Here is a 12,239-nt window from a genome sequence, read left to right as displayed (position 1 = left end):
TTTCATTTGGATGGCCTAATTTAAATAATGTCACGCATGTCACGAAAATCCCAATGTTAGGCAATCCGGATCTATATATAAAGGGCAAGGGCACCGGGTTAGTTGGCGGTGGAAGCTTCGCGAATAAATTTCACTCCGGACCATTTTCTCAAGTTAAAACTATCAGTCAAACACAAACGGTTCGTCTAGCCTTGTCACGTCCGATTACTTTGCTACCTCAACTAATTAATCGCACCACAATTTATTAAACCCCTCAAATCATCATCTTGAATAATCCATGCCCATCGATGACTATTCTGCTCGTTAATCCTAATCGAGTAAAAATTCAGGCCGTTACATAGATACCCCTTGCCCTCGAGCACGTGTGCAAGTGATGTAGGATGAAGTAGGGAGGGAGAAGGAGGGGTTTCGTACTAATTCGGTTGCACGATCACAATAATTTATTCAGCTTTCTGGGTCGTGCACCGTGACGGCTGAAAGTTTTTCACCCAATTAGTTTAACAAGAAAGAATGACAAGTGTCAAGCTGAGAGTGCTCAGAGACAGCGCGTTGGAGATTAATTGCGATGACATTGGACTATGGGACTTTGGTGGACTATGGCGGGCACGACAGTGTCCACACTTGTTAGAACATTTTGAGGCGATGATTTGTTTTAGTTCTCGAGAAGTTATTTGCGCCTGAGTTGGTTCGCGAATTGAACCCAGAACACCCCCATCAGCCGACCTATTTTTTCCCCCACCTATGGAAACCCCAAGCTCTCTCTCTCTCTCCTCACTCCACCTCTTCTTTTCCTCGTGGACAACCCCCCAGGAGCTTACGTTCTTTTCTCCCCCTCGGCAGCCCCTCACCAAAGCTCTCTCTCTCTCTCTCACACACACAATCTTGCGCAGCGACACCGTAGCTCGACGCCGGTGGTCCACGAGGTCCTCAAGCCTTCAACAAAAGCCCTACGACGCCTGCTCACCTATCTTTTGCCCTCATACCCGCGCAGCGCCATAGGAGGAAGAATCGGTCCGTGCTCATTCTGGTGTCGAATCCACTTCCGTTTTCTCGAAGAATCAATCTCAGGCAAGTACTACTTCTATCCCTACCACTATATTGCATGTTGGTCGTTTGTTTGGGCAATTCTAGTTAATTTGAAAATGGGCTTATTTGCGTGTATGGAAGGGAAAGCGTGTTTGTTCGAATGATCCGTCGCTTGAGTTAGCGTCCTTGGATCATGGGTTGTTGAGCTTCAAAGGTTGATCGTTTTGCATATTGTCGAAATGAGGTGAATTGAACTGAGTATCGGTTGAGGGGGAGCTCGGCCGTGAGCCTTAAGGGGTACATTGAGTGGTTTGGTGACTTATATGTTGAATTCATTGCTCGATCTAGTGTCTGTGAGGCATGGGTGGTTAGAAAGGATGGGCCGTTCATCCTGAAGATGGTTGAGCCGGGATACATTGAAGTTTAGGACAACCTAGTGGTTCAGCCATGAGGAATTGGGGGTTCTTTGGGGTGCTCGTGGACTTAGTTTTGTCCGATTGATGTGTGGGCTTTGTTATAATCGTTGTTCGATTTCTTGGCGTGTTCTATTCGTGTGGTTTTCGTTAAGATGAACGGTGAATCGGATAGTTTATTTGTCTGGTTAGAAGTTTTACTTGCTATTTTCCGGCTCATTCTTGTTGATTTTACCCCTTTTCAAGTAAGTTCCCCATTTGAGAAGCATTGGACATGGACAACGGAGTTGGGGCACACCCACAACGAGGACAAGTAGCATTCAGGAGTAGTTTTTCCTTTGTAATCCTTCTAGTGTATTTCTTGTTTTGTTTTTAAGAAAATGTAATTCAACCCTTTTCAAGATATCAAAGTAATTATTCTGTACATTTTGGTAAATAATATTACCGCATGTGTGCTACGGGATGAGGAACCCTACGAGTAAAGTCGTACCTTATTAGGTATCATGCATGCCAATCGTTTTATATGCACTTGTATGTTATTTTAGACTTTCGCATGCACCTCTACATTAAGTAATATAAAATTAAAGAAGAACGTGTTTAGAGTAGGGGATTAAGGATGGTTCTTGTCGCGACCTAAAATTCGAAAATTCCAAGCTAATGGATTATCGGGTTAATTATTTAACTAACTTAACTTGGACTCTCCAAAGCCTACCAATTCGCAATTTAAGGTTCAATGTGATTAACATGCAAATGTTTTCAATTGGAGTTACCACTGGTAGGTTGATTAAAAACTTAAGTAAATTAGCGGGAGGACAAAATTACTTCTACGAACCAAAGATTAAGAGTCCGTGGACTTGATTACATTAGATTACTATAACTCCCTTTCGGTACCATTTTATTTCATGAAAAAATATTTGTTAGGCAATATTGATTGATTTTAGCCTAGTCACAAACAAAGTTTATCATGTGAGTGCACAATCAATTAATTAAACATTTAGAAATCAGTGATAATTGCGGGAAGCATGCGCCACATAATTATTGTTCTCACTTTTTGATTTTCGCTTTTTTAGAGGCCAAAGATTAACTTAAATGAGAAGCATGAATTCTATTCTAATATAATGACATTAAATTGCAAAACTATCCTAAGCATGTACGTGAAATTAATCTAATTAACTACATGTCTAACCTATATGACATGCAATTCAAATTAAAATTAATTCTATCAAGTAGTTTACATGATGAATTAATTTAACCTAACCATGTGTTTCTATGTCACATGGCAATGATAATATGTAATGCATGATGGCATGACAAAGGTGACATATTTTTGTATTTTCAGATTTAATTATGACTCTAAATAAAAGTATGCCAAGATGATTTTTCTCTTGCATATTTTAGGGTTTGAATTAACCCAAACCCTAACCTATTAAAGATGAGTCATTTTAGGTATAAAATTTCATCTAGAAATGCAAATTCTACCTTAGAATGCAATCTAATCTAATGCAAATTTAATCAACATGATCCTAATTCTAAGATTCAATCTATTCTTTATGCAAGAAATATCTTTTTCAATTTTAGAATACCATGCAAACATGGCAAGATATATCCTAAAAGATAACGACATATTTGAAGTCAATCAATTCCAATTCAAATAAGAAAAGAGAATATGCCAATCAATGTCAATAAAAAAAAATTGGATATATCAATCAATTTTTTAAAAAAGATTTCGCGAGTATTTGAATCTAATCTTTAATCCTAATCATATGATTAACGATTGAACCCAAATCATTGCCTAATCGAGTATTCCATCAATGGACTTTCTCGATCATATGACAAGTTGCGGATTAGTAAAAATTCATAATCAACCTATATTTTAAAAGATGTCCACTTTGCTGCAAGGCGCAAGATACGTAAATTATCTTAAGATAAGTAAATACATTTCGAATGAATTAAGATAAAAAAGTATTACCTTACCTGATGAATATTCTCTCTCCGAATTTGAATCGATATCAAATCGATTCGATCTTGCATGCGGATGGGACCGGCGATGTGCTTTGCAGTTGTATTCACAAACTCGGCCTCGTTGTGGATGAAGATAACGGTGATGAGGACTTGTCGGGATGCTACTTCCAATGGAGGTCATCGAGTCGTTGATTGGAGGAGCATGGGCATCGCAAAAAAAAAAGGAAGGGACTTCACCGTCCCTGGATTTTCACAAAGAGGATAATCAAAGAATCAAGTGCAAATTTGATGATGAGCTGGGCATTGTGAGGCTCATCGGTGGACTAAAATTGGCCTTAACACGACACTTGTGAGACATTGCAGGGCTCACATGGAGGGGCTGCTTTCATTAAATAACCTGCAAGACAAAGACTTAATAAACTAAACTGGCAGTGGATAATACGTAAATCTCATACCAAGTCACGATGAGCTCTTTGTCGGTGTAGGAATACCGGAGTCACAGACCGATGATGGAACAAGGGTCATGGTCGTTGAGTAGCACCGCAGGTCCGCAGCCAAGACCAACGAGTTTCACCGATGTTGAGGGTAAAGTACGCAAACGCTGCGACTTCGTCGAACTCCAAGCGATGTTAGATCGAGGCATAAGAACTCTCCAGGAATTCAGATGTTGTGATGGACTTTTTGCGAGGACATGAGGACGTTATCAATGCAGAAGTGGACTAATCTGTAGGGATGAGCATGGTTCTAGGGTAGAACCCGGAACTAGAGAACTGAACCTGTGATTCCGGTCCGGTTCCAAGTTCTAGTAAAATAGGATATGGTTCCCAATTCCGCGTTTTGAGAAACCACCGGTTCCGGTTGTCGGTTCTCTATGGAACCAAACCGAAACTGGAATCAGAACCGGTATTTTTAAACCCTAAATTTCCTATTCTACTTTTCTACTTTCTATTCTTCTCACTTTGAAACCTCAACGCAACACCACAGCAGCAGCAGGCCGACGGCTTTGGGAACGCACAAGTGAGAGTGACGATTTTCCACGCCCTCAAGTGGCCATCCCTCACTGTCCTTTGGGCTCCGCTCCCTCCCCAGCCCTTCGACGACGACCCTTCCCTCGCCGTCCATTGCCTCGTCCTCGGTACCCACATCTTCGACGGCGTCCCCAACTTCCTCTTGCTCGACGGCATCCAAGTTGTCCAGATTTGAGTTGCTCAAGCTTAGGTGCTTGTACAGCTAGATCAATTCCCCTTGATTTTGCTCGCTTTCGGACACCTCTTTTTGCTTCGTCTGTTGAAAACTTGATATTGTGGCTTTCTTTTCTTTATTGGTAGTAGTATGGGATTACATGCTTGTTGGAGGCTGGAGTTAAGGTGTTCATATTTAAACCTGTTCGTGAAGTATGCAGTAGATGTTTTGATAGTGTCGAGAATATCTCTGGTTAGAAGAAGTTAATGAGACCTTTTGTATCATTCAGAGAAGTTCTTGGCATCAAGTGCACGAGGAACAAGACACCAACTTTTTGGCTTTGGGAAACGCTATTGAATAGTGTGTCGTGGAATTGGCGTCAGTTAAATCATGAGAATATTGAACTTGATAATTTGACCTCTTACAAGAAGCAGACCTGTGTGAACTAGTTCCTTTTTGAACTCGGGATGCATTTTGATAATGATATTCATATTACACTGCACAAGAGAAAAAGATTGAAGACATAATAACATATGACTCTTATCGTAGCACTAGAACATTGTCCTTTGGCTTTTGTAGTTCTCCGGTGGATTAGTATGTAGACAATACGCAAAGTCGGCACTTAGTTGAGTCTAAATATCAGATTGGTTTGTTCATTTCTGGAGCCTGGATGGTTAGAAGGGGACTTTGTAGCTCGAAGGTGTCGGTGTCTGTACTTTTTTGACTCATTGTTTAGCCTCTCCTATTCCTTGTGTTCTAATTTGTTGTTTCGTTTGGTTTCAGGTAGTTAGATTTCGGTTCTCGTGCGATCGGAATGGAGGCTTGTGATAAGCTGTTTGCATGTGGCGTTTTAATTGGCAATTTTTTTTTTGTTTTATCTCATCATGATTTGTGATTAGTTTGTTGTTCAACTTTAAGTTGGTTTAAGTGTGAGGACTTTTAGTTGGATTTTATGAATGGGATGAAACAAAAAGCAGAGGTTGGATTTTATGCTTGATTTGCACGTCATTTATCCTTGTCGATGATGCACTATCCATTTGTTTCCTTCCTCACAACTCCATTTGACTCTATATGAATGTCTTCTGTTTTGATGCAAGGGAATTGTATTGGCAAGTTCTCGGGTACCTTAGAACCGGACCCGAAACCTGTGACAAGGTAGGTTCTAGGTTCTAAGGTATGCATGGTAGGTTTTAGATTCCAAAAAATGAGGAACCTAACTGGCGGGTAAGTTCCAAGTTCCAGGTGAAACTTATCCGGAATCTGGAATTGCTCACCCCTACCGATCTAGAGCGAGCAAGACACGGCAGGAGGCTCGATCTTGGACTTGGAGGATGATTGCTTCACTAGAGTTGTTGATTCCCTTCGTCGCACCCTCCAATATTACATTGGTGCTTGTCTTCTGGTTGATCTTCGGATTCTACAAGAATAGAAGAACTTCTTCACTCCCTCTTTGATGTATACCACGGACTCTACTTCATGACCTGTGAATTCTCTCTCTCTCTCCCCTCACTGCTTGCGGAATGCGGCGGATGGCTTTTGAGGGGTAATGGGTCGTCGTTGTCCACTACTCGCCATGGTATGAATTTCGAACACGGGCCCCTCCTAAGGCCCATTACTCAAATCGCGACGGATAACTTTAAATCGAGGTCGACCTTAGTGTGGTTGGGTGACATGTGCTTAGTGTACATGCCAACGGAGTCACTACCAATCATTTTTTGGAGGGTATGATACCCTATTGAGTGGTCGGGAAAGTCTGTTCGATTTTACGAAAATAAGAGAAATGGGTTCGGGGTTTTGGTTACATCGAAATTATTATCGACGCCCTTTCGATACCTAAGTTCAGTGATTTCCTAAACTAAGAATTCATGCAGATGCGTTGGAAGGTGAGACAAGTTTTAGCAATCTAAGGATTTTATGCAAATGAGAATTTTTATTTTATCAGTCACAATCAAAATCGAAAGTGCGCAAATCAAGGCAATCAAGAACATGCAGATAAAACGCATTCAATCAATGTCAACATGTCATGCCTAGCATAGCCCTAGGAGGGCTTAGGGAATGTACCAATTAAGTTCGGACATGTTTCGGAAAAATTTGGGACAAATTGTCTAGATGGGTAAAACGGTCATTTTCGGATGCTCGGGAATCGAAAAATCATAAAATTGGATTGGGCTAGTTGAATGTGGACATTCCTAGTTTTTGTTATTTTTTGGGAATTTTTCTGATTTTTTTTATTGATTTTTCTAATTTTTATGATTTTTTATTAATTTTTTGGATCGGGTTGGCTCCACCCATGCGAACCGGATATCCAACCTAGACCGGAAGGGTCCCGAGTTGGTCTAAAACGATGCCGCATTTGATTTTTTGATATTTTTCTAATTTTTTTAAATCTATTTTAATAGAATTTTTTAATCTAATATTGAATCATACAGTCTAGGCTTACCCTCATAGCTAAGCCACCACCATCGGAAACGAAGACTCAATCTAAACCGTTTGATCTAATTTCCGAAACCAACGGCCGAGATCAAACAGAGAGACTAATTCTCAGCCGTTCAATCCGCATACTAGATCCTACGGCCAGGATCGCACGGCGAGACTAATTCTCGACCGTTCGATCACAATTTTTTTTTCTGAAAATATTTTATAATCCAAAAAATCATTTTTAATTTCTGAAAAATCACAAATCGCAATATGTGATTTAACACCAACCATCCGATTTGGGTTTTTTTTTTAGTATTCGAAAATATATCAGAATATTCGCCTCGATCGATGTGGCTGCCATGTGTCGAGCCTTGTGGCGCCACGTCGGCGCTAGGTCAAACATTGATCAAGTTAGCGAAGGCTGATTGGTCTTTGTCTTCCTTGCGTAGCTATCGAACGGATGGCCGAGAGTTTCCCAGCGACGATCAATGGTGGATTCTTCACCGATAAACCTAAAACATGCGCCGTTCGACTCGTCTCGATGTCCTCTACAACATACCCAAAATCTAGAGTAATCCAACGGTAGAATAAACATGATTGAAGCTCGCACAGTTCATCAATGGCGAAACCTATATGTGCATTCTAAAGCATAACTATGCAATTAACTCACATAATATCACCACATGAAGTTCGGGAGACTTACCCGAGGTCCCGATCGAGCTCTAGGTTGCTAGATTTGAATGGCCAAGTTGCGATGAATTCGCGACCGGTAGGGGGTTCAACTCGAAGGTTTCAGGCGAAGTCAATGTAAAAATGGAATGCGAACGTGCTTAGATGAGCTCGGGGAACAAAACGCAAACAATAATTGCAATAATACTGGCCGGAGTTGAGCTCTACCATTGATGCACAAAGGTGTCACGACCTAAAAAAAAAAAAAATCACTTTTCAGGTTAATGGAATACTAAGTTAATTAAAGTAACTAACTTAGCTCGAGTTCTCCCAAACTCTACCAATTCATAGCTTAAGGTTCAATTATTAATATGCTAAGATTTTAATTAGGAGTCGCCACTAATCATTTATGGTAGGTTGATTATGAACCTAAATAAAATAGTGGAAGGATTATTTTATTTCTATAAACCAGAGATTTTGGGTATGGGAACTTGATTACGCTAGATTACTCTAACACCCTTTCGGTACCATTTAATTTCAAGAAAAAGTTTCATCAAGCAGATTTTAATTGATTTTAACTTAAGCCACTAACGTAGGTTATCATGCGTGTGCACAATGAATTAAATGAACATCCAAAATTCAACGTAAGTAGGAAGCATGCACCAAACAATATGCTCTCTTTTTGGATTTTCACTTTTAAATGAAATTTAATCTATATGCAATGCATGAATTTTAATCTAAATGCAATGGCATGAATGAATGCTATCTAGCCTAAGAATGCATATAAATTTAATTAAAATACATGACTAACTCTATATGACATGCAATTACAATCAATCCTAACATGCAATCTACATGATGAATTCATTAATTGACCTAAACATGCAACTCCAAATGTGACATGTAATGTGACATGACGAAAATGATTTTTTGATTTTCGGATTCAATTATGGCCCTAAAATAAACTATGCTTAAAAGATAGTTATCTTACATATTTTAGGATTTAAATTGACCTAAACCCTAACCCATTAAAGATAATCTATTTTTGACATAATAATCTATCTAAACATGCATATTCTAACCTAGAATGGAATCTAATCTAATTTATTCCGGCAATCAATTTAAACATGCAATCCTATCTATATGATTTTAACCTAGAGTACAATTTCATTTAAACATGACAATTTTATCTAGAATGATATGTAAATCTAATCTATATGCAACAATTATCTATGTGCAATATTTTTTTAGAGATTTTCAACCTGCATTCAATTGCAAAAAAGATAGCAATCCAATCGGTTAAATTCAAATATGGAAAGCAAATAAATCAATCTTGAATATTTCGCAATTTCTTTCGAATCAAGTTTCGATCTAAAGCATGATAGATCGACCCTAAAAATTCGAAATACTCGAAATGTCGTTAATTTTATCTAAAGCCTTATAGATATAATTAATTCCATATGTGCGGTTGCGAATTAGGAAAAGATTTTCCTAATTGATCACCTACGACTCAAAAAAGATTTCGCTAGATAACGAAATAGCCCAAATAGATAATCAAATATTTTAAATCGATTAGATAATAAATTTATCTAATTTGCAGATGAGTTACCCGAATTCGAACCAAATCAAATCGACTCAATCTTGCGGATCATGAACCGGCGGCAGGATGGCATGCGGGATCTGATTTTTGCCTCCGAGATGATGTTGCCAAAATTGAATGGGTCACGTATATCGGCTTGTTCGATTCTCAGGCTCGTCTTGCGGCGGGGAGCTTGTGACGACGAACTTGAGAGGTCCGCTATTGATGCAGCGGTGGTTCACGATGGAGAATTGCAGCAACGATGATCCTCCGAAAAGGACCCAAAAAAGAAGAAGAAACAATTGCCGAGAAACTTGTGGCGTTGGTATGGGTTCACGGATCACCAAATCACTGCCCTTTATATCTGATCATGCCAGTCCGCTAGGTAGTCTTGTAGTGATGAAGTCCACCGGTCGTGATCAAGAACAAATGCATCAACATCTGGATGGTCGCACTCGATTCGGTAACCGACAAACTCGCAGTTGTGGCTCGTCTTTGTCGATCGGGCTCTCGAATCCCCTGGATCGTAGCTGGAGGGCTGAACCTCGTGGCTGCTCAATTTGCCTCGCAAAAAGGACTGTACAGCGACTGCAATGCGATGGCACTGGATGGTGCTCCCATACGAGGATCGCAAGGACCCGTCATCGATGAATCACTTGCGGGGCCCAAAGAATCTGCAAAATAAACACAAAAAAGAGGAAACTCTTACTTTTGTAGATGAACAGTCAATGGTATTCAGCTCGATGGCGATTGAGTATTCACGACACAATGGCTTGTAGCACTTAGCAATTGAGGTCAGCGAAGGCAAAAGAGATGCTCCAAGATTCCATTCTGTTGGTCGGTCCCAGGAGTGGACCAACGTGAGGTTTTCTTCGTTCGTCCCTTGACTATCAATCCCCCAAGTGGCCGTGTATTCAATAAAGTGGCTCCCCTTGAATTGTGAACAAGCTACCTATTTATGGACAAACTAGGGTTTCACAACTTTTATTTAATTATGAAATAGTCCTTCAACTTCGGATAACCGTAATTTGATCCAGAGACAAGTCTTTTTCTCAATTAATGAGCATCCTTAATTAAAAGGCTTTTTCCCAAATTAAACACTAAATGGGCTGATTTAAGCTCAAATTAGACCTCAAGATCTTGATGAATTTTTCGGAATTGCCCGCTAGTTGGCCGAATTCTGCTCTTTGAGTTTTGGCCCACCGCTCGTCGATTTCAATCCATTTTCCACCGTCGATCCGATTAAATGTAAATGCAATGTAATGCAATATGAAGTTAAATATAAATATGAAAAGTGATCCGATTATTTTTTGTAGGGATTGAAATTAATTCCTAATTTTTATGCAAAATAAATGACTAAAAAGATTAGTCAAAATTTAGGTGTCAATAAGATGAAAGCTCGCGAGTTCGACTTACCGCTTTTGGAGGTGTTGAGTCGTCGGAGTAGGTTCGATCGCTTCCTTCGAGCTTCAGCAAGCTTCTAGAAGTGATCTTAAGCCTTGATTTGCTATGGATTGTCGCAGTGAAGTCCTTGAAGCTCTAGCCTGAGTTTGCTTCAATGGCGGCCTCACAGAGAGAATTTTCTCTCTCTAACTCTCTCTCTTTATTTTGTTTTGTTTGTGAACATAATGAACCTCCTCCCACAAAAATGCGTGAGATCATACTTCTCCTATTCGAATTGAGTTTGCGCGCGGGAGGAGCATCCACCGACTTCAAACGGCATGTGATCACGCGTGCTATTTGGTCCAAACGCCGACAGAAACGATGGAGAATTCCGTCAAGTCGGTTTGCACCTCCGGCGTGCTCGAATTAATGTCCGATTCGGACGGTACAGCTTGAGTTGACTTTCGCAAACCGCCGCGGTATTGACCGAGCTGCTCCGCCCTGCTTCGGCGACCATTGGCCCTAAAATTGGTCTTGATAGACATAGAGGAAGGCGACGAATAAAACCCCTCCCCAAGCTCCTACGATTATGGTCGGGAAGGGACCCAATTTGGCTGGTCAATCTCGACCTATGAATGAGTTTAAAATTGCGTGGGAATTGCAATTTGGGAAAGAAAATGGTCTCTCGGGGTCGCTGGGTCAAATCCGGTTTGACCGAGCAGACCTAAAATCCTCAAATTGACCTCCAAGACTTCAAATATTTTCAAATTAGATGTCAAAATTGGACTCAGGGGCATGAATTCTGTTAGAAAATGTGATTTTCCCCAAAAATATGCTAGGAATTATAAAAAATCCCAAATTTTCCATTTGACCCGGAAATGAAAATTATGTAATTCAAACCCTAAATGACCAATTCAATCCAAACTACCCCCACAGATCAATTCAGAAAGTTGAAAACTATAGGGTAGTGGTCCTACTTTGCCATGGTGATCCCTAGAATTTGATTAATTGCATTTTATTTAAAACCCATGGACTAAACTGAAAAATATTTGTGCAATTTGGTCGTTTTAGTCCAATTCTATAATTTTCTGAAATTTTTGGGCCAAAAGCGAACGAGAGGGACTTGAGGCAAATGCCACAACTTGCAAAAAGTGAAAAAAAGAAAATCAAATGACTCAAAATGCATTTTTTAGCTCAATTCAGAATTATGTCTAATGAAGTAACCCATAATCTCGAATTGAATTTTTCAAATTTTAAGAAGCCAAAATGAAAATGAAATTAAAATAAAAATATTGGCTATTTTTATATATTTTTTCTGCCTCAAATGCTATTTTTCCCCATTTTTCAAGTGTTTTCTCTATTTTCAAAAAATAATAAAAATATGAAAAATATTTTTTTGTTCAAAAAATGGTTCTTAGGCTTGGCCAAGATTTCCAAAGTTGATTTTGTAATTTTTGACTTTTTATGAATTTTTTTAAAAAAATTTCTAAAAATAAAATTGATAAAAAAAAAAAATCAAGCGTTAACAACACCTTCTCTCTCTATAACTTCTCTCTAACGCCTTTTTTTTTTTTGTTTCAATCACTGAAACCTCCCCCCCTGCTTGT

The sequence above is a fragment of the Rhodamnia argentea genome, chromosome 6 (assembly GCF_020921035.1).
Source record: "Rhodamnia argentea isolate NSW1041297 chromosome 6, ASM2092103v1, whole genome shotgun sequence".
Lineage (NCBI taxonomy): Eukaryota > Viridiplantae > Streptophyta > Magnoliopsida > Myrtales > Myrtaceae > Rhodamnia > Rhodamnia argentea.
This window is presented reverse-complemented; position numbering follows the sequence as displayed.